This window comes from Cydia fagiglandana, chromosome 17 (assembly GCF_963556715.1).
Source record: "Cydia fagiglandana chromosome 17, ilCydFagi1.1, whole genome shotgun sequence".
Taxonomy (NCBI): domain Eukaryota; kingdom Metazoa; phylum Arthropoda; class Insecta; order Lepidoptera; family Tortricidae; genus Cydia; species Cydia fagiglandana.
In genome coordinates this window covers 7,978,037-8,002,855 of record NC_085948.1, presented here as the reverse complement: position 1 = coordinate 8,002,855, position 24,819 = coordinate 7,978,037, and the positions used below count along the sequence as shown (strand labels likewise).

Sequence of the window (24,819 nt, the reverse complement as noted above, 5' to 3'; positions counted from 1 at the left end):
TGTCATGCCTGCAATAATCCTCATAATAGGCCTATCGCGGTCCATCGCTAAAGAAGAGACGCTTATATAGATTTCCGTACATTAACCCGCATGTTGCTGTCTCTATTGCACGTACATAATTAATAATTATAGTGCTGTCAAGATCGCATATTGACAACCGGCATCATGGGCGGGACAGCAATATAATTATGCGTGTGTAATAGAGATAGGCGTAGGCGTAATGTGTAATAGAGAGAGAGAACAGGCGGATGGCAGGTCAATGTACGAAAATGTATGTGTAAAGCGTCTCTGTTTTAATTTAAATTATGTCAAAAACTCCGGGAAGAGTTTAATTAAACTGGGCGAAAGGAATGTAATCTCATTAGGCTGGGCGTATTTTGTTGTTTAGGTATTCAAAAGTTGCCATCTGTAATAATTGAATTACACGCTGAATAACGAGAAATTCAATGTTTTGGCTGGTAATATATACCTACGTTGGCTCGTTGGGTGGACGACATCGGCGTGGCTCACTCCGCGATTTCGTCGCTTTGCTACAGGTAGCTAAAAGTACATCCGTTCGGCCCCAATTTTGGGGTTTGCCATAAGCCGCGCGTGGCGCTGTCGCCACCTAGCGGTCATATCTGTGCTGATCGTAACAGACGCGTTTTGTTAGAGAGTGAGTCTTCTGTACTTAGTACTATTATTTATTCTGTGGCGACATTCGGAAGATTGCGGGTCACTTCTGGATGAGATTGGCTCAGGACCGGGATAAGTGGCGTACTAGAAGAGAGTCCTATGCTCAGCAAGTCAGTTAGTCGGAGATAAGAGGCTGATATGATGATATATGGGGCATTATCTATGAAAAGGGACCTTATTGTCGATGGCGCTTACGCCGCACAGCGTCGCGCGGCATTGCATTTATATCGGAGCATCGTTAATAATGGCGTAAGCGCCATCGACAATGAGGTCCCTTTTCATAGATAACGTCACATACTAGGTACGTATTTCTTAAATTCGGCGCGGTGCTCGTAACAAATATCTATCGCCTGATGAAACGCGGTATGAAAAACATATGTAAACATTGGTACCTATAAGGTCAAATCTAACAGCTATATTCGAACTTTAAGATACGTCAAATAATAGATATGGAAACGATATAGATTAGATATGTCAGTGTCAAACAAGTGTCAAACGTGACGTTTTTGTTTGAAGAAACGTCGCTTTTGACACTTGTTTGACACTGACATATCTAATCCATATCTTTTCTAGATCTATTAACTGACGTATCTTAAAGTTCGAATTGGGCCGTAAGACTTCCTGTCCTTAAATTCTTATACCTACACACCAGCTCGAAGTGTCTCAAAAGTTTCAGTCAAAACAACAAAAGGCCTAAAATATAGGAGGAAATAATCAAAACTAATCAACAGTTAACGCGTCGTCGCGTCGTTGTAAAAGTTCCTGTCACCAAATTATATAGTACGAGTACCTATAGCGTAGCGAGAGCAAGTAAACACCATCATTCACAATTACAATGTAATCGTACACAATGGGCGGTGTTTTGCACTAGAGATGCACCGGATATCCGGTTACTATCCGGTATCCGGCCTATCCGGCCATTATTTTACTATCCGGCCGGATACCGGATAGTGACCTGCTATCCGGCCGGATACCGGATAGTGACCTGCTATCCGGCCGGATACCGGATAGTAACATTGCTTGATTTCGGAGTAAACAAATTGGATTTAAGAAACAGACACGGTCATAATCGTACTTGTTTATTATTTTAAAACACATTTTAATCATTCCACTGATTTGCACGCGCACTCATTTCGAACCTAGTGAGTCCGCGCGAACGTTTACTAGGAAACAGGTCAAACCTGCAGAATGCGCACCTGAAAAACCGAAATGTAGGTATAGTTCCACCGGCCGAATATCCGGCGGCCGGATACCGGATATTCGGCCAGTGTCCAGGCCGGATATCCGGTATCCGGTATCCGGCCAAACAACTATCCGTTGCATCTCTATTTTGCACACATTCGTCATCGCCTCTCATCCTAAATCAACCGCTCATGAAGATGTAGCGAGAACTAAGCTATACCGTAAAACGGGGTGAGTAGTTTTCGCGGGGAGAGTTGGATTATGAATGGGGAGAGAAGGTTTGAGAGGGGGGTGAGAAGGGATTTTAAGGCTACTGCTACAAAAATAATGTATTCCAATTAAAAATGGGCTATCTATAGTAATACGCATAATAAAAAAAAATCGATCCAACAATCTTCCAAAATCACCTTTGTATGAAAAACCCTCTCACGAGGGTTGACTCTCATGAAGTATATCCTCAATTTTTTTTATTCAAATCAAAAATCATACGGCACACTCGATTTGTTGAAATCACCTGGAATGAAGTTTTGAACCATTTCATAATGGAGCTACCCAAAATAAAATACAAACGTCCGAACCACTTATTGGTGTTCTGCCTTTTCGCAGAACTATCTTTGGCGGAATTTCATTTGCCAACCAACGTTTCGCCGACGTTTCACTTTGACAACTAACGATTAGCAAATTTTTGTATGACAACGTTTCAATTGGTAGAATTATTGTATAGCAGATTATTATAACGCCTCTAAACTTTTGGGAGACTTATCATTTGTCAAATATTTCACTTGGTCGAACAACTCTTGGACGAATAACGTTTCGTTGAAGCTACAGTTCGCTTTTCATACATTAGACAAGTTACAAATAAGAAAAAGATACATACCAAAAAATAAAAAATTACTTTTTAAAATGTATATTTTAATATTTTAAGCCAGTGGCAGCGAGCGAGCGAAGCGAGCGAGCAAGACCTTCCTGGGCAGAGCCGACTTGGACATGGTTAGGTTAGAAGACTAAGGCGGGAGCTTGCTCCCGCCTTAGTCTTCGAGGTTATTTTTTTTTTCAACAACCTAAAAAACGTAATTACACAGCAACTTCCGGGTCAAATATCCCAACTTTCGTGTCAAATATCTCGGCCATTTTTGATTTTAGAGAAAAGTTATTCCTACAAAACGCCCCTTTGGCACAGTCTGACCAAATCAAACAATTGGTAGACAATAAACAACTAAGTGTATATTATGCCAACTAAAACATTCTACGACATGAAAGTTGTCATTTTGAAAATAGGCATTATAAAACACAGACCAAACGTTTAGTTGGTAACTGTGCGGTTGGCAAATAAAACAAAACCATTTGATAATTTGGGAAATGAAAATTCGGCGAAATGAAATTCCGCCAAACGTGAGTTGGGAAGTGATAATCGGCCATACCATTTTCGGCGATAAATAAGAGAACCCCACTTATTATATATATACCATTCAGTTTTTACATGTAATAATAAAATCGATCGTAGCAAGTGGAAATCCGTGCTCTCTGCCTACCCCTCCGGGAAATAGGCGTGATTATATGTATGTATGTATGTATGTATGTATGTATGTAATAATAAAATTTTATCGAGGTTTGAAAGTTAAATTTCACCCAACTCCCCCATTTTACGGTATCTACCTATACCGTCAAAACCGTTGATTTATAACATAGCTTGTAACGACGAACCAGGTATAACGACGAAATCTATTGAAAAAGATTACAAACCTAACCACGGCAACGAAACGCTTTCTGTCTCTATCACTCTTCCATATTAGGGAGAGAGACAGCGTTCCGTTGTCGTAGCGCAAACGATTGTCATCTTGGCTAAGCCCCCAGTTTTCTTAATTTCAGGTTACTTTATCTGTCTAAATGTAGAGTTGTAGTGCTAATTCCAAAACGCTATTTGATCAACACTCATCACGTTTTAGTTTGCAGTGCGTTTGGTTGATAGCAAATAGCGTTTAGCATGCCGACTATTTATTCAGTCAACCTCACGTCTTGTTTGTTAAAATATATACCTAATTTGTTGCGAATAAAGCCCAATTCTCCATATCATTAAGGACGTTCGCGAGGGTGTAATAGCAATCCAAAACGAACCTACAAATTCATTATGTCGATGGTAACGTGATTGTTTGTTCTAGCGATTTTGCTTTCGATTTGGTTTGTATTCGTTTGACTAACCAGTATCGAAATAGAGATGAAAACGTATTGGTTTTACTTTAGTCTACTGTTATGGTTGTATTGTTAATTTCATCAGAAAACAGTACAGCACCTCTAGCACAACTGGCCGCGACAGGCGTGAGAAGTGACAGATCGGCGCGACTTGGCGGCTTGTCGCGTGTTGGCAGCACAACTCACGCGCGAGAGCCGCGACAAACTCGCGATCAGGTGTCACTGTCAGAAAATGACAACGATCGCGACTTTGAACTAAAACCCGTAGCACAACTGCCTATTTTGAGACAAAATATTCTCACGTCTTTATGTCAATCCGCGAGTCGAAGTCTACGCGACTTTATAACGCGACTCGCTCTCGCGGGTGGTTTGCTTGTACTTTTTTAACTAAACTCATGATAATTATAACTTAAAAACAAGTTTCATATATTATGCAATAATATAATTTGTATAATTACTTATTGCCCTAAGGAATAAAGAAGTATGGAACAATGACTAAATGCGCTTTACGCAGTCTTATATCGATTATGCACGGTGATACCTACAAGTACCACAACACATGCACCCATCATGTTTACAACTTTAATTTCAAACAGCTAGCTTGTAGGTACTCAATTAAGTAATTAGGTACATATGTAGGATTTTTAAATTTCAATTCAGGTTCGTAAGTTTGTAAAAGTAATCCTAAGATCCTTACACAAAACTTTCATCAACCTAACAACGGAGCCCGCTTTGCCTGTACATAAATGAAGCCGATGAGGTGGGTAGTTACAAATGTTCAAAACAAACTATCCAACTTATTAAGTAAGCCATAGTCTTAGTAGTAATATTTAGGATCACGGTTAGATGTCTAATTTCAACAATCTCTTACTATTTAGGTACCGTTTGGAACCTTCCTCGACTTCAACAAAACATACCTACATGTGGCCTGTGCCCGCTGCATCGTACTGTAACAGAATGATGTAATACGTGGCTGTAACAGGATCATGTCCGGCTCAAAATCATGCTTTGTATGAAATATTATCAGTCAACACCCACTAAACCATTCCGTCCCCTGCCAACACCATACCGTGACGTGACTGGACCGAGCCGACCAACAATATTTTGAAGGAGTCGTTAGGTCGTTACGCTTTACGCTTATGTCATAGTCTGCGTAGGTAGCAGTACGGTTATCATATGGTCTACCATATTGAAACTCCTCTAGATCATACCTGTGTTCTAGATGTTTCACTTCATGTTTGACAGGGCCTATTATACGATCATGCTATGATATGTTGCTGTCAACATTAGGTATGAAGTGGGCCTTGGGGAGCTAATTAATAATGGCTTCTAGGAGTTCTAGGTACTTACCTACCTACTTTATTTTTGGTTCTTTTCAAGTAAAAAATACAGGAGTGAAAAAAAAAACAAAATTTAAATTAATAGTATATTGATTTCCCTTATATATTCTTGCAATATTCGACTTCTTATTATTAAACCTAATATATAATAACATCTAGAACCACAATGGAGAAATTGTAAGAATCTTCTTTATTACCCTTGAAAAGTATTTTCTCTCTTCCTTTTTCTTGGACATGCGGCGTAGGACAATTCAATATGACCCTGGAAAGAAAATTGGTTTGTAAACAAAACAATAAAATATGGTCGTGACTTCATCGAGGACTATGAAATAAGCTTTTCATATCAATTCGTCAAATCATAAACAGTTACACAGTACACACACATGCCATCCATTATTGTCACAAGAAAAACTATATGAAACTTATTTGAGAGTTACTGCGGCAGCTTGGTAGGTACGCCATAACCATCAGGGTTATTATTAATAGTTCACATCCTCGGTGGTGTTCTTAAAGCTAAAGCGCTTCTCACATCTTAGTTAATTTAGAAAAGGGGACAGCTCCGCCTTTGAAACCTACAAGCTTGCTTAGTGTGTTTCTTTTCCTGACTCTCCACTTCGGGTCCCGTTGGCACGTTCCTGTTAATATTTTCCTTTGGGTGCTGGGATATCAATCGTGTCTAGGATAATGCTGGACTTATTCTGAAAAAAAAAACAGGCATATGAGAACAAAACGAATAATAGCAATTCCATTAATTATAGTTACTTACAAAAATATTTTATTTAAAAGGTTTATTAAACAGAAATTTTTAACAATATATATTTTAAGGAATATTATCAAAACTTAAATATATAAGGCTCTATTACTTACATTTTTTCATATTTTTTCCCGTAATTAAATGTTGACAAAATTTGAAAGTTCCTTGACTTTGACAGGAAAAACTTAACCATCGACAAAAAACTAGATTTTTTACCACCAAAGAACGAATGATTTAGCGCATCCCTGGTTTCCGATTCAGTGTTGCCACTTGCAAATATCGATTTGTTTAGACTTTGATTTCGCCGGGTAACACTGACGAGTCGCGCCGCGACTTTGAGTTCTCTACGCGGCTGTTGCAGTCGCGGGTACAAGTTATGCTACGGAAATCGACAGATTTGACAGCCGCGGGAATGGCGACTCGAGTCGCGGTCTAAGTCGCGGATGCAAGATGTGCTAGAGGTGCAGGTATGTATTTAAAATAAACGAATTAATGAAATAAAAACTAATAGAGCACCAAGAAAAGTCTTCAACCATTTTAATAGCATACGCAGTGCAAGTGTTATTTACTTAGACGTCTATAACACTTGCACTGCATGTGCTATCAAAATCGTTGCAGACTTATCTTGGTCTAACTCTAGATACTAAATTAAAAATTACTTCTCCTCAATTAACATATTCCAACTATTCCAAGTTTTCTCTCAGTTATTAGTATATTTATCTTTCAGATAACCTTGTTGAAGTTTGTATTACCTAAATATTTATGTCCTCGGTGTAACGCTTCTATTCTACAGTTTCCCAGGAATCATAATTTTTGCCATGTTATTTATTTGATATCCAATAAAGTTGTCGGGTGAAGCGCGTAGTTCCGAGAAGTTGGGAGAATTTGTCCTTTCTACGGTAAAACGTTGCATTTAAATCAGAGTATTATATTATTTGATATAAATTCATATGAAAGTAGTATGATTCGTAACAATCTCACTCCTGCCAAAAAACTTTCCGCTACCAAAATAATGCGCATTATAATACCCAGTATTTGCATACTAGGTACAAGAATATGATACGAATATTTACTCGTAGAAGATCGGGGCGAGTCAGAGAACGGATCCAGTTTAACCCTCTTTTGTGGCATGTCTATAGGTATAGACGTGAATTCAATACGATGCAATACCAGAATATTGAATAGAGATAGGATAAATCGCCATTATTACTATTATTAGATCTCGTATTGAACTGCGCTGAAATTAATGTTACACACTCAATATATTTCTCTCTCTGCACCAATTGTAGGTATCTCTGTTTGGGCCTTGCTTGACTGGTAGAGAATGCTATTTGGCATTAAGTCCGCCATTTGTACATTGTTCTATATATTTTGTGCAATAAAGTTTAAATAAATAAATGATGTTAAAACTTAATCTAACTATTGTAATGATTTATGTATTAAATATTTGATGGGCACCTTTGCGTCGGGTCAGACCGGGGCGGGTTTTAGTAGGTAGTTATTTTATACATATTTAGTTTGTATCTATATTTAAGTTACGACAGTAAATTATCAATTTGAACATTCTAAGTCGTGTTCACGTTTGGTTGCCTTGGAAAATTGAGTCGTGCTCATAACTGTGCCAAATTGAAAACGCGTTGTTCTCTCACATGTACTAACTTCGACCATAATGAGATCGGTGCGATAAACATGGTACATATAGGCCATCAAAAATTAGTCAAGACCATAAAGTTATTATATTTCCTACTCGGGATTTCAGGCTAAAGACTACATTTCAGACTATTATTATTTGCCGTAATTTATTATTAAAATGTGTTTTTCAATTAAAAGACACATCAAGATTGTTTACCTTATTTCTAATGCTTTCTAATGCAAAGCATTTTTGTCTAAAGATTGTAGGTACCGCAGTAAATGATAATGTTCCCCGCTTTCACCAGGTATTAACTTTCCGTCACTAAGATTTGCGGCTACTTGGCAATTCACCGCACTTCTGAGGGATTTAATACGGTTTAGCCGCAAATCCATTGCTCCCCTTACCCGAAAGCCACTGAAGTAATCCGTTAAAACGCCCCCAAGCCACCGATGGCGGTATCTTCAACCTTGACTTTATACTGAGATACCGACATCCGAGTATCTCCTGAGGATTCTCACAAGTGTCCGTTGAGTGTTATTTTTAAATTACTCTACTTTGCGATCTCCCGCCACGCCCGCTCTTTTTCCCCACTTAACTTTTCACACTTTAGGAAAAGTACATAGTTTCTTATGTACTACAAATGTAATGACAATAAAACAATATTGTATCTACTTACAAAATGTATGGTCTAGAAATGTATCTTTTGACAGCTGACGACAGATCCATAACATAAAAATCAAACGATCGTCTAACTTTTACGTCTTTTGTTTATGTCTTAAATGTCATAATTTCATAGAAGTTTGACGTTTAACATAACACTTGCACTGCTTTGTGCTACCAAAATCGTTGCAGACTTGTCTTTGTCTAACTCCTACCTACATATTTATGACCTTTTCTGTACCCATGTCTCCACGCTCTTATTTTATTATCGTATTATTCTGAAAATTATTCGTTACCTTTCTCAAAACAGCGTTAACGCATTAAGGGTGGAAAAGGGTGATGACAAGAATGCCATAATACTTTAAAGACAACGTCGTGCCTCCGAAATATCGAGTGACGTCGAGAGGCTTTATCAATGTCCATAAAGATATATACATAATAAATTACCACAAAATATAAAGCAAGAAAAGAAAGAACATTTATTTGTAAGAAAATTAAAAGAAACCCTAATAAACAAAAGCTACTACACTGTCGACGAATATTTAGATGATAAGTTTTAAGATGTATTAATAAGATTGCAATTTTACATTTTTATTTGTATTAGGTATAAGTTAGCTTAAGTAAATGCTATGCCCTTGCAGGGCTCATGTTTGAAACAACTCATTTGTTATTTAATACCTATATGTACAACATGACGTTGCTTATCATGAACAGTGGTACAACTAAAAATGAAATGCTATTGCATTTAATATTCTATCTTTTACTGGTAAGATTTAAAGTCGAATGGCATTTCATTTTGTTTTGTGTCACTATTCATGATAAGTGCAAATAAAGAACTCGAACTTGAACTTGAGGCTTTGTGCTCAAGCTCTCAGTTCCTCCGAGTCGTTGATTTGATATACGGTGACAGGAATAAAGATTTTTACCCTGATGTTATAGTTACTAAGCGGAGATAAGTCGTTAAAGAAGTTTTGCTCGAGGAGTTTGTTAGTTGCGTTCATATATTTATAAATATTAAATGTACAAGTTCTTGACTGACGACTATTAAGTGCTACGTCAAGTATGGGATATGTACCTACCTATATGCATTCACAGCCAAATTTGTGCAAAGTTATAAATCAAGGTAGGCAATGAGGAAAGGGCAAAAAGATGGACCGATTAACTGAACAAGACCGGTCGTTGTTGAGATCTTTGGCAGAGCAGTGACCGCCTTTCGGCTAATATGGCCGCGTCTGTCGATGCCGAATTGTCATAACCAGACAGCTGTACCCCAAATTCAAAGTCATTATAAACCGTATCGTAGTAATAAGACAAAGTTGTTTTTTTCTTACTTATTTTTTTCGATTGCATGTTTGCGATAGAATGCGATTCAATGAACATGCGATACAATCAACTGTTGATTTGATATGGATTTGAAATGTCAGATTTGCACATGTCGAATAAGGTCCCTGAATTCAGGGAGCCAAATATAATGACAGGTATTTTAGTAGGGCCACCCCACATTTAGCGTCTTTCAAGCGTCGGCGTCTACAACTCTATGGCCGCTGCTCGACGCAACGTCGACGCAACTGCGCAGCGACGTCATTTTCCATAGCGCTGACCAGACGCCGACGCTCGAAAGACGCTAAATGTGGGGTGGCCCTAAGTATGTACTGGTAGTCTTGTGACAGGGAGTTTCTTTATCGTTATAAACTCAATTATCGATGCTTTTCGAATGTACTAGTAATCTCTCTCAGGTTTATTTGTAAGCGAGTATATTTTTGTAAGTATTATTTTGGAGACGATGACACCGATAGATCATATTTATGAGTACCAAGAAATGAAGAAGAAATTTGATATACCTATTACTTTGTTTAATTTTATACGGTATTTTCAACAGAATCATATTTTATTTTATTTCATATTATATTATATCAAAACAAGTCGTGATCAATATTTGCATAGTGTAATAGCAAAAGCATCTATAATTAATTTTATCGTTGTCGGAATTTGCTCCCTAATTTCCGCGATATCCAATCTTAAGTCTCAGCGAAAGTAATACCCATATCATAAGAGCGATATAAATATCAAACGACGCCACTCGACATCAGTCTGTATGGTTCTATGAACCGTCATCTGCTCAATTCGATTCGGCGTCTATTACGGATAACGGAAACACCCCCGACGAACCCACGTCGGTTTTCACTTCTCTCGATAAATTCGATCAAATTATCGATGTTATCTCACAGCTTGAAAGAGTAAAACATTTTGAGATAACACAAAATGGCCCCGACGAATGATGGAAAGCTTTTTAGCTAGTACCTCTTAGAGAAAAATTTATGTCAAGGGATACTTTTTAGTCCATTAACAAACTAGTCAGTGAAATATTTAGAAATGAAATTTTAAAGTACGAGTAACAACCTTAGGCCGCCTATAAGGGAAGAGTTAGACCAAGAGAAGTCTGCAGCGATTTTGATAGCACATCACGCAGTGCATGTTTTATTTATACGTCATAAAGTCCAGCCTTTACGAACTGGTGAGATGCAAAACTAATTAACGTTTACGATACACCATGCGTTTAAGCTGACGTGCAGTTTAAGCAATTTATCACAAAATAAAAACGTGAATGCAAAATGAAGTAAAAATTTCCATGAATTATGCCAAAGCAGTAAAACAACTGCAAATTCCCATTAAGGTCATCAATTATTCATTGGCGTATTAGAATCGACAAAACCCTCCGTTTATCTAAGCGATAGCTAGTACATAATTATTCCATCAATATTTTACATTAAAAATGTCCTTTTTGAATCTGAGGTCTAATTAACATTAAAAAGAAGATTTCCTACTCCTGAGTCCTGAATGAACTCAGGATTTTTCCACAAGCAACAAACGAACAAACATTAACACGCAAGTTGTAGCATCTTTATTTGCCCAACTGTTAGACCTTACGGGATGTAGGTCACTTTTGGCAGCGACTAGTTTATAATAAAGACTAGTACGATGGCGCGTTGCTCCTTATGACCTCAGAAATGCGTGAAATGCGTGCATAAGTACTGGGCGACGAAGTAAGCTGTAAATTTGCAACTGAAGATTTCGCGATTGCGCGGGTTTTCACATTTTTCGTCAATATCTCCGCGAAATAATACTTTTGTTTAAAATTTTGCTAGTCAAGTCTCTCGGATACTTATAATACTTATATCATTAGCTATTTTATACTAAAATTATACTGCTATGGTACGCAAGGTAATGACATACAATTGATACGTTTTCGTGATTTTTTAAGGTTTTGCGTAGAGTCAGCATTCCCAAATATAGTCTAGTTTCTATATAGGTACCTAAGTGATTTTTTTCATGGCATTTACTCTTGAATAATATTTTGAATAAAACGTGTATAATTTAATATAAAAAGTATAAAACTGCAAGTTAGGCCCCTTTTAAACCAGCCGTTATAGTTTTACTGAAGGGTCTTGGTCTGTCTGTAATCTGTATTATTACCTCGTCTGTAGTTTTGGCCAGCTAACCGTGAAGGCTCAGTGGAGTTTTCCATGGATTAAGAATCTGTGGCCCAACATTTTGTTTACGACAGTCCTTTTTGCGTTTTCTTACACGTGCCGTGTAGTTGCGTCGATCTTGTCAAATTGACGCATGTAAATTTTTTAACAAGGATTATGCAATACTTTTTTAAACTCTGTAGACTGTTTAGGTAGGCAACAGAATAACCTTGGTGTTATTGGTTATCATTCCCATTAACATAACAAATGTTTTGTTTTCGACAGTGTCTGTGATCCTATTCAAGCTGTCGCTGGATGACTGTGTCGAATTTTTAAGTACAAAAATTGTCTAGTCTCTCGTCATGTTTTTTGCAACTTTTGCACCAACAGTTACTTTACGAAGTAAGAACAAATGTAGCTAAACGATAATTAGGTAAATCGTTGATAACACACACCCGCACCCATGGGATTTTTAAGTAGCGTTACTGTTAGCTTACCGGAATAAAAAAATACATTTATTTTACCACTGTTTAATATCTAATACCTAATGGAATAAGGGCGACCAATGTCACCAATGTATAGAGTAGTTGAACGTTGCTTTTATTTTTTAGCCATTTTTAGGGTTCCGTACCCAAAGGGTAAAAACGGGACCCTATTACTAAGACTCCGCTGTCCGTCTGTCTGTCACCAGGCTGTATCTCATGAACCGTGATAGCTAGGCAGTTGAAATTTTCATAGATGATGTATTTCTGTTGCCGCTATAACAACAAATACTAAAAAGTACGGAACCCTCGGTGGGCGAGACCGACTCGCACTTGTCCGGTTTTTTATATATTGTGACCTTTTTTGCCACTTTTGTGTTATTTCTTCTCAGAATCACGACACGAGCTCTTTCAATCGTAATGGGATAAAAAAATGTCCTAGAGTTTTTTCCTATTGTGTTACCATTTCCCCATATACTTTGTATGGCGGTAACAAAAAGGAAAGTTTGAAAACTGTATGGAAATTATAGGACACTGTTTTTCTCCTTATAATGATGAAAAGGGCTCGGCTCGCGATCCTGACTAGAAATAACACAAAAGTGGCCAAAAAGGACACAATATATAAAATGGCAAAAAATAAAAGAAATGCTCAGTTGGCAATGTTGAGCAAACAAGTATGCTGTGCCCATAATTATCTCCACATATGAATTGGTGTGGTCCACTCCGCAAATGGCCGCCGTAATCTCCACGTCCTAAGTAAATTTCAAATTGACCGGAAACTCGAAATCTGCTGGCGTGGTACCCAATCACGTTTGCCCGAACTCGACTATTCAAAACAACTACTCGGAGTAACTATCAGTATAAGCCTGAACTACAACCACGCAGTTTATACCATGCTGGGGGTCAAGTTATAATAGACAAAAGTTCGTCGTTTAGAAAAAATGTTTGGTGAATAGATAGAAATAAAGTTATTATTTGTGCAAATATTTTTGAACGCGGAATATCCTCCTACAGGATTACTGATATTCATATGAGATTTTTGAACAAATGGTTTTATTTTTATACGAGTCTTTATTTATCATGTAAAAATTACACCCGATTTTTATTTTAAACATGGATTTTTTTTAGATTTTTAAGTTGTTGTGCGATAGAGTCGATTCAATTCGAACAGAAGAAGGAAAAAAACCGGCCAAGTGCGAGTCGGACTCGTTCCGTACCAATACACAAAAAAACGCCAAGAATATCACGTTTGTTGTATTGGAGCCCCACTTAAATATTCTGTGAAAATTTCAACTTCCTAGCTATTTATTTATTTAGAAATTTAATTCAGGCAACAAGGCCCATATTACAAATACCTTACAGACTGACATATTCATATTACATTACATATGCATTTTATAAACTTAAAACTAAACACTATTTATTCGACAAAACGGCGTGGCTCCGTTGCATCGGTTGCTCTTGTGTCGGATTCGGCAGTTTGACCCGGAACCTCCGAAACCCGACCTTTCGGCCAGAAACACGGGGTTCACGGTACTTAGTACTTAATAGGGTCCCGTTTTTACCCTTTGGGTACGGAACACGAAAAAGGAAGAATAATGAAGTATTTGTCGCAGGCAGCCGGGGCGTTCGCAATAAAGCAACCATCCGTCCTGACGTGTGGACACTGGGACGACTGACGTTCACAGCCCATGCACGCTCCGTTTATATTCGGACGGACTCCTCGATGTCCTATATCAGGAATGTTGCGGATGCAGATTTTTTGACACCCGCGAAATATTTAAAGGCTTACATCCGCGAATAAAAAACGTCGAATATTATATTTTAGTAAGTTTTATGTGAAGCGGACTTGCGCGATCTCCATGCCGATAACTGGCGGGAGATGGCACAGGATCGAGACAACTGGCGTGTACTCGTGTCGGAGGCCAACAGGCCTTTTCGGGTTTCGAGATAATCACAAGATCTAGAGACGATTTAGAGATCAACTAGATCTACATTAGATATCGACTAGATGTGACTTGAATATCTAAGTCATAACTTGTCGAAATCGTTCAAGAGGACCTCCAGAATCGCGGAAACGTCAAATTTGACATATCTATCCCATCAAAAACATAAATGTAAAAAAGGAGAGCCAAGTTCAATACAAAAATTATGCTTGGCTATGGGGTTCGCCGCAAAAAGAATGGAGATCTAAATGAGTGCCAAGTTCTATGCAAAATCCAAATATGTATTTATAGGAACAAAATAACATTATAAACAAGTATTAAACTCTATTTCTTTGCTTTATTGGATACCTATAACAATTGCTGTTATTTTTAAAAAATGTGAGATCTTAAAGTAGGTTAGATTTGACTTGGCCAGTTTTCATTACATCAGTCATTTTATAAAGTTATTCAACATTTTGTAATTCTGATAAAAACTGGCCAAGCCAAATCTAACCTACTTTAAGATCTCACATTTTTTAAAAATAACAGCAATTGTTATAGGTATCCAATAAAGCAAAGAAATAGAGTTTAATACTTGTTTATAATGTTATTTTGTTCCTATAAATACATATTTGGATTTTGCATAGAACTTGGCACTCATTTAGATCTCCATTCTTTTTGCGGCGAACCCCATAGCCAAGCATAATTTTTGTATTGAACTTGGCTCTCCTTTTTTACATTTATGTTTTTGATGGGATATCAATACTTTTTGTAAAAAAAACTAGGCAGGTATTGAGATTTAATGTTTTTTCTTGTGTTTCCGCTGCATGTTTTTTACTTCTGTTCTTTGTATTAATTATGTGGTGCCGCGCGCCGCCAACGACACACCGTTGGCCGGTTGTTTAGCGCGTATTACAGGTTTTTTGTATGGGGACCCCCCCTATTTTTTAACTTTTTTTATTTTTATATTTTTTCCTACGCTTACATACAATTACCGAGCTGGATTCCAAATTTCATGCTTCTAGGTCATCTGAAAGTAGGTTAGGTTTAGGTACTTATATGTCAGTCACAATAAAAAATATTTTTTGTATGGGGACCCCCCCTATTTTACAACTTTTTTTTATTTTTAGATTTTTTCCTACGCTTTCACACAATAACTGAGCTGGATTCCAAATTTCACCCTTCTAGGTCATCTGGAAGTAGGTTAGGTTTAGGTACTTATATGTCAGTCACAATAAAAAATGGTTTTTTTGTATGGGGACCCCCCCTATTTTATAACTTTTTTTAATTTTTAGATTTTTTCCTACGTTTTCACACAAAAACTGAGCTGGATTCCAAATTTCATCCTTCTAGGTCATCTGGAAGTAGGTTAGGTTTAGGTACTATAGGTATGTCAGTCAGTCTTAAAATTTACGACTTTTTGACCTTCATATCTTTATAACCGTTTGAGCTAGCTTCATGAAATTTGGGCTTCTAGATGTCCTTATGGATATAATTAAACACACGTAGTTTTATGTGTTTACGTTAAAGATGTTTTGAGTTATAAAAGGGTCAAAAGTGGCACCAAGTGGTTCGTGTAATATTACACTTGGCGCTGGCTAGCCAGTTCCTTTGCTTGAACTTGGCTTGACACGCTGCCGCGTGTCTAGATCTTACAAATATCTTTTCTCAAAAATGGACGTCAGAGTCGACTTTGCCGTGTAATAATTTTTAAGAAAAAAAAACCGACTTCTGTGGGGGCAGGTGAAAGATTATTGTAGATGGTACACTATGTAGAAAAGGAGGTAAAACCACCCACTTTTCTACTAGCATTTCGCTTCTGTAAGGGTCGTAGTTCTAGCCTAACCTAACCCTTGTTCGGTTCTGTGAGGATCGCAGTTCAAACCTAACCTAACCCACTAAACGGCGGGGGTTTAAGCGGGAGGGGCTAGTAAGATTGGTATCATCATACTTTATACCTACTGTTGTAATAACTGGCTAATCAAAATTTTGAATTTATACTTCTTTTACACATTATGTATTCCATTGATGTATGTTGTCACTTCAATAAACTAAGTCAACTAACAACATACGTTATCAGCACGAATTTATGTTTTAAATAGATTTACACGTTTTAAAACTGCGTATTCTAGTATAAAAAGTGAATCGCCAAGTTTTTACAATATGTGCGTGTATGTTTTGTGAAAATCCGTGAAGATTTAACAGTTCACAAATTTTCCGATATTTTCTGTTGTGACATTGGAACAGCTGTAATCATGTCAAATAATTCTCTTAGTGCAATAAAACCACTTATAAACAGAGAAGGATATTCATCATGGAAGTTCAAAATTCGTATGTACCTCATACATGAAGATTTATGGGAGACCGTCATCGGATACCCTGAAGGTAACAATATCTCCGCTGAGAAGAAGTTGCGTAACGATCAAAAGGCGTTATCAAAAATATGTCTTACTGTAGATGGTATGGCTATTACCCATGTAAGATCATGTAAGACAGCCAAAGAAGCTTGGGATGCCCTGGCGTCCGCTTACGAGGACAAAGGCTTAGGGCGACGTATAAGCCTCGAACGGAAGCTGTACAGGTACTGCCTTGATGATTTTGACTCTAATATAGAGACTTACATAAATGCTGTCATGTCAACTGTGCAAGATTTAGCTGATATAGGCAAAACCATAGAAGATGCTTCAATAGCTGCAATTCTTCTTGGAGGCTTAAGTCCTCAATATGCCCCTTTAGTAATGGCTTTAGAAAACTCGAATATAGACATTACTGTAGACCTTATTAAGACGAAATTATTGAATGAATTGAATAAGCCAGCCTTAGATAACCCTAGTACTGCCTTTCGATCCCGAATGAACCCGATCAAGCCTCAATCGAATCAAAAGAAGCCGGTAGTCTGTTATGACTGCATGGAGCCAGGACATAAGCGGCCAGATTGTCCCCATAAGAAGGACAAGAAGAGAAAACCCGTTAATCATAAGAATTCTCTATGTGCGCTGAATGTTAATGACGGCTTTCAAGATGATAAATTCTTTATTGATTCTGGTGCGTCCGCACATATGACGTCACGAGTAGATTGGATGGAAAACGTAAGAGGTTCTTCAACTGGGACCGTGACCATTGCAAATGGTGAAGTATTACCCAGCACAGGCGTTGGAGATATTTCTATTACCAGTAGCAGTCACAATAGTGATATAAAGAAGATTACGGATGTAGTTTACGTACCGAACTTGAAATCTAATCTTATTTCAGTCAAGAAGGCGGTTGATAAAGGCTTTAGCATAGTTTTTGATAAAACTGGTTGTAACTTTTATGATTCTGATGCTTTTTCCTGTAAAGGTGATGTAATTTTACATGGTTCTGTTTGTGGTGGACTGTATTCTTTAGACTGTACAGTCAACCCACCTCGTCAATTATCCGCATTTGAGACACACTCCGATGTTTCTAGCTTTAAGCTTTGGCATAGACGTTTAGGTCACCTATGCCGCATTGGAATGGATCAGCTAAAGAAGGGTCATGCAGTAGGCGTCGACTACACAGCGGTAGACAAGGAACCATGCATCTCCTGCATTGAAGGTAAGCAAAGTCGAAAACCCTTTAAAAAGGTTTCACACAAAAAGTCAACCTCAGTTTTGGAACTTATTCATTCAGATGTCTGTGGTCCCCTGCCTGAAACTTCATTTCAAGGCAATAAATATATTTTATTCTTTATAGACGATTTTTCTCGTATGACTTTTGTGTTCTTTATTTCTTCAAAAGCTGAAGTAAAGAATAAGTTTTGCATTTTCCAGTTATCAGTGGAGCGGGAAACTGGAGCCAAAATCAAGACACTGAAGAGTGACAATGGAAAAGAATATGTTAATGGTGAATTTTCGAACTACTTACAAAGTCAAGGAATTCGACTCCAAACTACAGTTCCGTACAGCCCGCAGCAAAACTCGGTTGCAGAGAGAACGAATCGTTCTATTGTAGAGAAAGCCAGATCAATGCTTTCTGAAAGCTCTCTTTCTCGGGCCTATTGGCAAGATGCTGTAGAGACGGCGGTGTATCTCAAAAATAGATCACCCCATCGTGCTCTCGAAGGGAAGACGGCGTACGAGATGTGGCATGGTAAGATACCAAATTTGTCTCATCTACGCGTTTTTGGATGTAGAGCTTTTATTCAGGTCCCCGAATGTCATCGGAAGAAATTGGACATGAAAGCATCTGAACACATTTTCGTCGGATATTCAGAAGATCCACGAAGCTATTATTTTAGGGACATTAGATATCCCAGAAAAATTGTGAAAAGCAGAGACGTAACTTACTTTGAAAACCATTTTCGGGATTTAAAAGGTAAAGATAGTAAGTCTGGTGTTGATTTAGATGAACCAGCGCATATACCTCTTCTCCTAAGTTCAGAAGTGAACTCGTCAAATAGTTCAAATGAACTTACACCTCAGGTGAGTACTGTCGCCGATGAAAAATATAATACTGAAGCTGTGGAACCAAGGTATAATTTGAGGCCCAGAAACCCTAAACCTGCTGCCAATTGTGTATGCATGCAGTCTTCATCCCTTAAGATGATGAATGAACCTACAAGCTATTCACAGGCTATGAATGCAGAAGATAGAGATATGTGGTATCGAGCTATGCAAGATGAATACCAATCACTCCTTGAGAAAGAAACGTGGGTTCTCGTTAACAGACCAGATAAAAAGGTCATACCTTGCAAATGGGTCTATAAGCTGAAGAAAAATGCACATGGTGACGTAATTAAATATAAAGCAAGGCTTGTAGCCAAAGGCTTTAATCAAACTTATGGTGTTGATTATTCTGAAACTTTCTCTCCAGTCGTTCGTAATTCTTCACTGCGCATGCTTTTCGCGTTGGCTGCTGAAAAAGGTATGAAGATGCATCATTTAGATGTGGACACGGCGTTTTTAAACGGAGATTTGGAGGAGGAGGTGTATATGAGTCAGCCAGAGGGATTTGCTAAACCTGGACAAGAAGGTAAAGTATGCCTACTAAAGCGTTCGCTTTATGGCCTCAAACAAGCACCGAGGGCTTGGTTTAAAAAATTAACCGAAATTTTAAACCGTTTAGGTTTCAAACAAACTCCTTCTGAAGCATGCGTTTATACTAAGAAGGTTGGTACCGAGTCTATAATACTCGCCTTCCATGTCGATGACATTGTCATATTCTATACAGAAAATAAAACGTTAGACAACGTCATAACTGACTTAAAGAATTATTTTAGCTTAAAAGTGCTAGGCCCGTTGAGTTATTATTTAGGTTTGAATATTAGTAGCAAACCTAATGAGATTAAATTATCTCAAGAAACTTACATTAAGGATTTGTTGCGAAAGTTTAATATGTCGGATTGCAAGTCTGCACCTACGCCATTGGAAGCAAAGAAGTTGTTGCCGTGTGAAGATGGTAATGTAAACAATTCTTCGTTATATCCTTATCAGCAATTAATAGGGTCACTGATGTTTTTGGCTGTAAATACGAGACCAGATATCGCTCATGCGACATCGTATTTAAGTCAATTTAACACTAAATATGACAAAAGCCATTGGATTGCCGCAAAGCGAGTGTTGCAGTATTTAAAAGGCACTATCGATTTGGGCATTATTTACAGGAAAGGCGGTGGATGTCTACATGGTTATGCAGATGCAGATTGGGCCAACTGTCCTGTAGACCGTCGTTCCTACACAGGATTTTTCTTCACCATGGCCGGTGGCGCCATCTCTTGGGAGAGTAAGAAGCAGTCCACCATTGCCCTTTCATCAAGTGAAGCGGAATTTATGAGCTTGTCGAGTGCGGCGAAGGATGCTGTGTTTCTGAGGCGGTTGATGTTTGAACTTACTGGTAAGTTGACAACTATACCAATTTATAATGATTCACAGTCTGCTCAAAAACTGGCACTGAATCCAGTCCACCATAACAGAACCAAGCACATAGATACCAGATTCTACTTCATACGTGATTTATTAAATGACAATATTGTTAATGTCATTTACACTCCTACTTTGGAGATGTGGGCAGATGTACTAACTAAGCCGTTAGCTCGTACAAAGCATCAGAATTGTGTGAAAGGTATAGGCTTATTTTGATTACGGGGGAGTGTTGTAATAACTGGCTAATCAAAATTTTGCATTTATACTTCTTTTACACATTATGTATTCCATTGATGTATGTTGTCACTTCAATAAACTAAGTCAACTAACAACACCTACATTTTATGGTAGGTAATCATAGTGGTTTATTTAGTTAAGGGTATCATAGTGGTTTTCCGGGTCAAGGTCCGGGTCCGAAACCGAGTCCGAGTCCAGGTCCGAATCCGGGTCCGAGTCCGGGTCCGGGTCCGGGTCCGGGTCCGGGTCCGGGTCCGGGTCAGGGTCCGAACCGGATCCGGGTATGAGTCCGGTTCTCGGTCCGAGTCCGGGTCCCAGTCCAAGTCAAAATCGAAATTCGTAATCACCAAACGTGTACTCTATGCGTCGTTGAAGAGTTCTGTTCTGGTCATCATCAGCAGTTTCACTTCATCAAATGCGACAGTTTTTAATGTAAATGCTTGATTTTATGATGATAATACAAAAATCTCTATACGCATGCCTTTAATATTTGAGGAGTTCTCTCAATTCCCTATGGATCCCATCATGAGAACTGGAGCTTGACAAAAATGTGCCTTAAAAACTAAACTTGCTTAACAAACATAACGAAGAGGAAAAATCGCCAAACGTGAACTATGCGTCGTTGAAGAGTTCTGTTCTGATCATCATCGGCAGTTCCACTTCATCAAATGCGACAGTTTTTAATGAAAATGCTTGATTTTCTGATGTAAATACAAAAATCTCTATACGCATGCCTTTAATATTTGAGGAGTTCCCTCGACTCCTTATGGATCCCATCATCAGAACTGGAGCTTGACAAAAATGTGCTTTAAAAACTTAACTTGCTTAACAAACATAACAAAGAGGAAAAATCGCCAAACCTGAACTATGCGTCGTTGAAGAGTTCTGTTCTGATCATCATCAGCAGTTCCACTTCATCAAATGCGACAGTTTATAATGAAAATGCTAGATTTTCTAATGTAAATACAAAAATCTGTATACGCATGCCTTTAAGATTTGAGGATTTCTCTCGATTCCTCATGGATCCCATCATCAGAACTCGAGCTTGACAAAAATGTGGGTTAGAAACTTAACTTGCTTAACAAACATAGCGAAGAGGACAAATCGCCAAGCATGAACTATGCGTCGTTGAGGAGTTCCGTTCTGATCATCATCGGCAGTTCCACTTCATCAAATGCGACAGTTTTTAATGAAAATGCTTGATTTTCTGATGTAAATACAAAAATCTCTATACGCATGCCTTTAATATTTGAGGAGTTCCCTCGACTCCTTATGGATCCCATCATCAGAACTGGAGCTTGACAAAAATGTGCTTTAAAAACTTAACTTGCTTAACAAACATAACAAAGAGGAAAAATCGCCAAACCTGAACTATGCGTCGTTGAAGAGTTCTGTTCTGATCATCATCAGCAGTTCCACTTCATCAAATGCGACAGTTTATAATGAAAATGCTAGATTTTCTAATGTAAATACAAAAATCTCTATACGCATGCCTTTAAGATTTGAGGAGTTCTCTCGATTCCTCATGGATCCCATCATCAGAACTCGAGCTTGACAAAAATGTGGGTTAGAAACTTAACTTGCTTAACAAACATAACGAAGAGGACAAATCGCCAACCATGAACTATGCGTCGTTGAAGAGTTCCGTTCTGATCATCATCAGCAGTTCCACTTCATCAAATGTCACTTTTTTGGATGTATATGCTTGATTTGTTGATAAAAACCCAAAAATCACTATATGTATGCCTTTAAGATTTGAGGAGTTCCCTCGATTCCTCATGGATCCCATTATCAGAACTGGGTTTTGATAAAAACGGGACCAATCTGTATGCATATACATTCAATCAAAAAAAGAATTTTCAAAATCGGTCCAGTAATGACGGAGATATGGAGTAACAAACATAAAAAATAAAAAAAAGCATACAACCGAATTGATAACCTCCTCCTTTGGGATTTGGAAGTCGGTTAAAAAATAGGTCGCGAAGCGCGGAGTTTATGGTCAGTCAAAAATTAAAAAGTTAAAAACATTGCAGTCTCGATTTTAGGACTGCAATGTTGCATACAAATTCCATTATTTGTCGAGTTTCAAACTTTTTAAAAGTTGAAATGGCCATATCCATATCAAATGAAGGCACAGGCCCATTAGACAGCCAAACAGATGATTAGTACCGCAACTATTTAGCTGTCTCAAATAGGTTGGCGTATTTTCGGCAGAAAAATACACTTCTATTTTATTATTAAAATGAAAATGAAAATGAAAATGAAAAATGTTTATTGTGTTAAACAATACAATTTGAATACAATTACAATTGAGTCCTCCTTGTAAGTATATGTGTACCTGTATCAGGAGAACCCGCTCTGTATTAATGTATGTCGGTACATAATTTTTCTCCAATATGCTCGGAAATGTTCACCTTACTGTAGCAAAAATAGTACGGGAAGTTCTTCGTTAATGTCAAACTCTAACTAAAAAACATCAAACTATCGCTGTCCTGTTCTAGCGGACGGGAAGTAAAAAAACACTACAGTAATAACTTATTACTGTAGTGTTTTTTACTTTTTAATAATAAAAAACGCAAACAGCCAATTATTATTGCCGCGAGCCGCTTCTACACGACCCGATCAGCTATCATTTCACGTGTATGATCGTGCAAATACTGCTTAATAAAATCAAAGATTATTTTTATATTTTTTTAAATCTCATCCGTGTTCATAAAGCTTACATAGTTTGTCAAAGGACTTTCTCATTTCAAACATAGACAAAGAGAATCATACTATCTTTGTCTTACACTAGTACTAGCACCCAAAAGAAAAGGATGGGTGTAGTTTTCCTGGTTCTTACTGACTGAAAAGTTGGTTTGACAAACTATATTGCGCAATTATATTGAATGAACGAATATTGAATGGTACTGAATGGCAGAATAAGTTTGTGCCTTTAACTTTTAAAAATTAATTAAAGAGGGAAATTGTTTTTGACATTTTGGATGTGAAGGTTTGATTTGAGTGATGCTTGATGCTTAAATAATAATTATTTTAGCTTATTTCCTCGCATGTTTGGAGAAAAGCACTATATATGCCTCGGCAGGAATAGCAATTCGTGGATTCGTCTTCTTTGTCGGACTCCGCTTCGCGTCGTCCGACAAAATCGAAACTCATCCACGAATTGCCCTTTCCCGGCCTCTGCAATAATGTACTATTAATTCAGCTTAATTATTCTACATTTTTATTAATAATTAAATATATTTATTGTTGTTTACTATCAACTATACGATAGTGTTTGTGTGTGTGTGTGTGTGTGTGTGTGTGTGTGTGTGTGTGTGTGTGTGTGTGTGTGTGTGTATGTGTGTGTGTGCTTCAGTTAATAAGTAATTCAGTTTCATTATAATTAAGGGATTCTAACCATCTTTTTACAGTCATTTTACATTTAGATAGCGGTAAGTGATAAATTGATAGTTTATTGTTTATAGTATTATATAAGTGAGCAGATTGTGCCGTGTTTTGTCTTTTAGCAAACGAAGATTTTACATATGGTGCGGGGACAGCATTATGCTTTCGCCGACGGAATGAAAGTTGCGGTTTGTATGTAAGTGTTTTATGTAGTTTTAAGATAGAATTTAGGATGTATAGTTTTCTAACAGTGAGTTTATTCGAGAGTTTATACAGTTCATAAGTTGGAAATCGGTACGGTTTGGAGTACATGACTTTAAGTAGGCACCTTTGTCCTCGTTCTGCCTGTAGAATTTTCGTTTTGTTGGCTCCTCCCCAGACCGTGATGCAGTACGTTATAATAGATTGAGCAAGTGCGGTATAAATTTGGCTTAGTAAGGGTTTTGAGGCGATGTATCTTATTTTTTAAAAAATCCAGACAAGTTTTCTAACCCTGGAATTAATGTGTTCTATATATTTATGCCATGAGAGTCGCTGATCTAGTATTATTCCAAGGTATTTGGTAGAGGCGACTTTGTTGATTTTTAAGCAGTTACATTGTTGATAATTACTAATTGGGTTGCATGTGTGAATATTTATTTTTAGGTAATCCGGCGGCTGTGAGGTGGTATATTTGGAAAAGCACATGTAATTTGTTTTGGAGATATTTAACGTCAGAAAAAATAAAAAGGCGGTAAGGGCTTTGTTCTGTGAAAATATATACGTAAGAATGTTGCTTTTGTAAAATATTTCTATGATATTTATATTTCTTGCACCATTTTTGAGAAAAGCACTATATATGACTCGGCTGGAAGGCTACTTGCTGGCTTCGGATTCAATTAAACGGACTCCCAAGGTCGTCCGTTTAAAATGAATCCTCAGCCTGCAAGTAGCTACTTCCGAGCCTCGACAATAATGTACTATTAAATTATCCATATCGTAACTTCCCATACAACCATTTCC

General features: G+C 37.7%; 1 long non-coding RNA gene across 1 annotated transcript; it reads right to left on the bottom strand.

Moving 5' to 3' along the window:
- Positions 1-5,459: 5,459 nt before the first annotated feature.
- LOC134672702 (uncharacterized) lies at positions 5,460-6,602 on the bottom strand. The gene is made up of 3 exons (XR_010099376.1): positions 6,255-6,602; positions 5,964-6,085; positions 5,460-5,649 (listed from the first exon to the last, which is right to left on the bottom strand). It is a non-coding gene; the product is annotated as an uncharacterized LOC134672702 (long non-coding RNA).
- Positions 6,603-24,819: the final 18,217 nt, after the last annotated feature.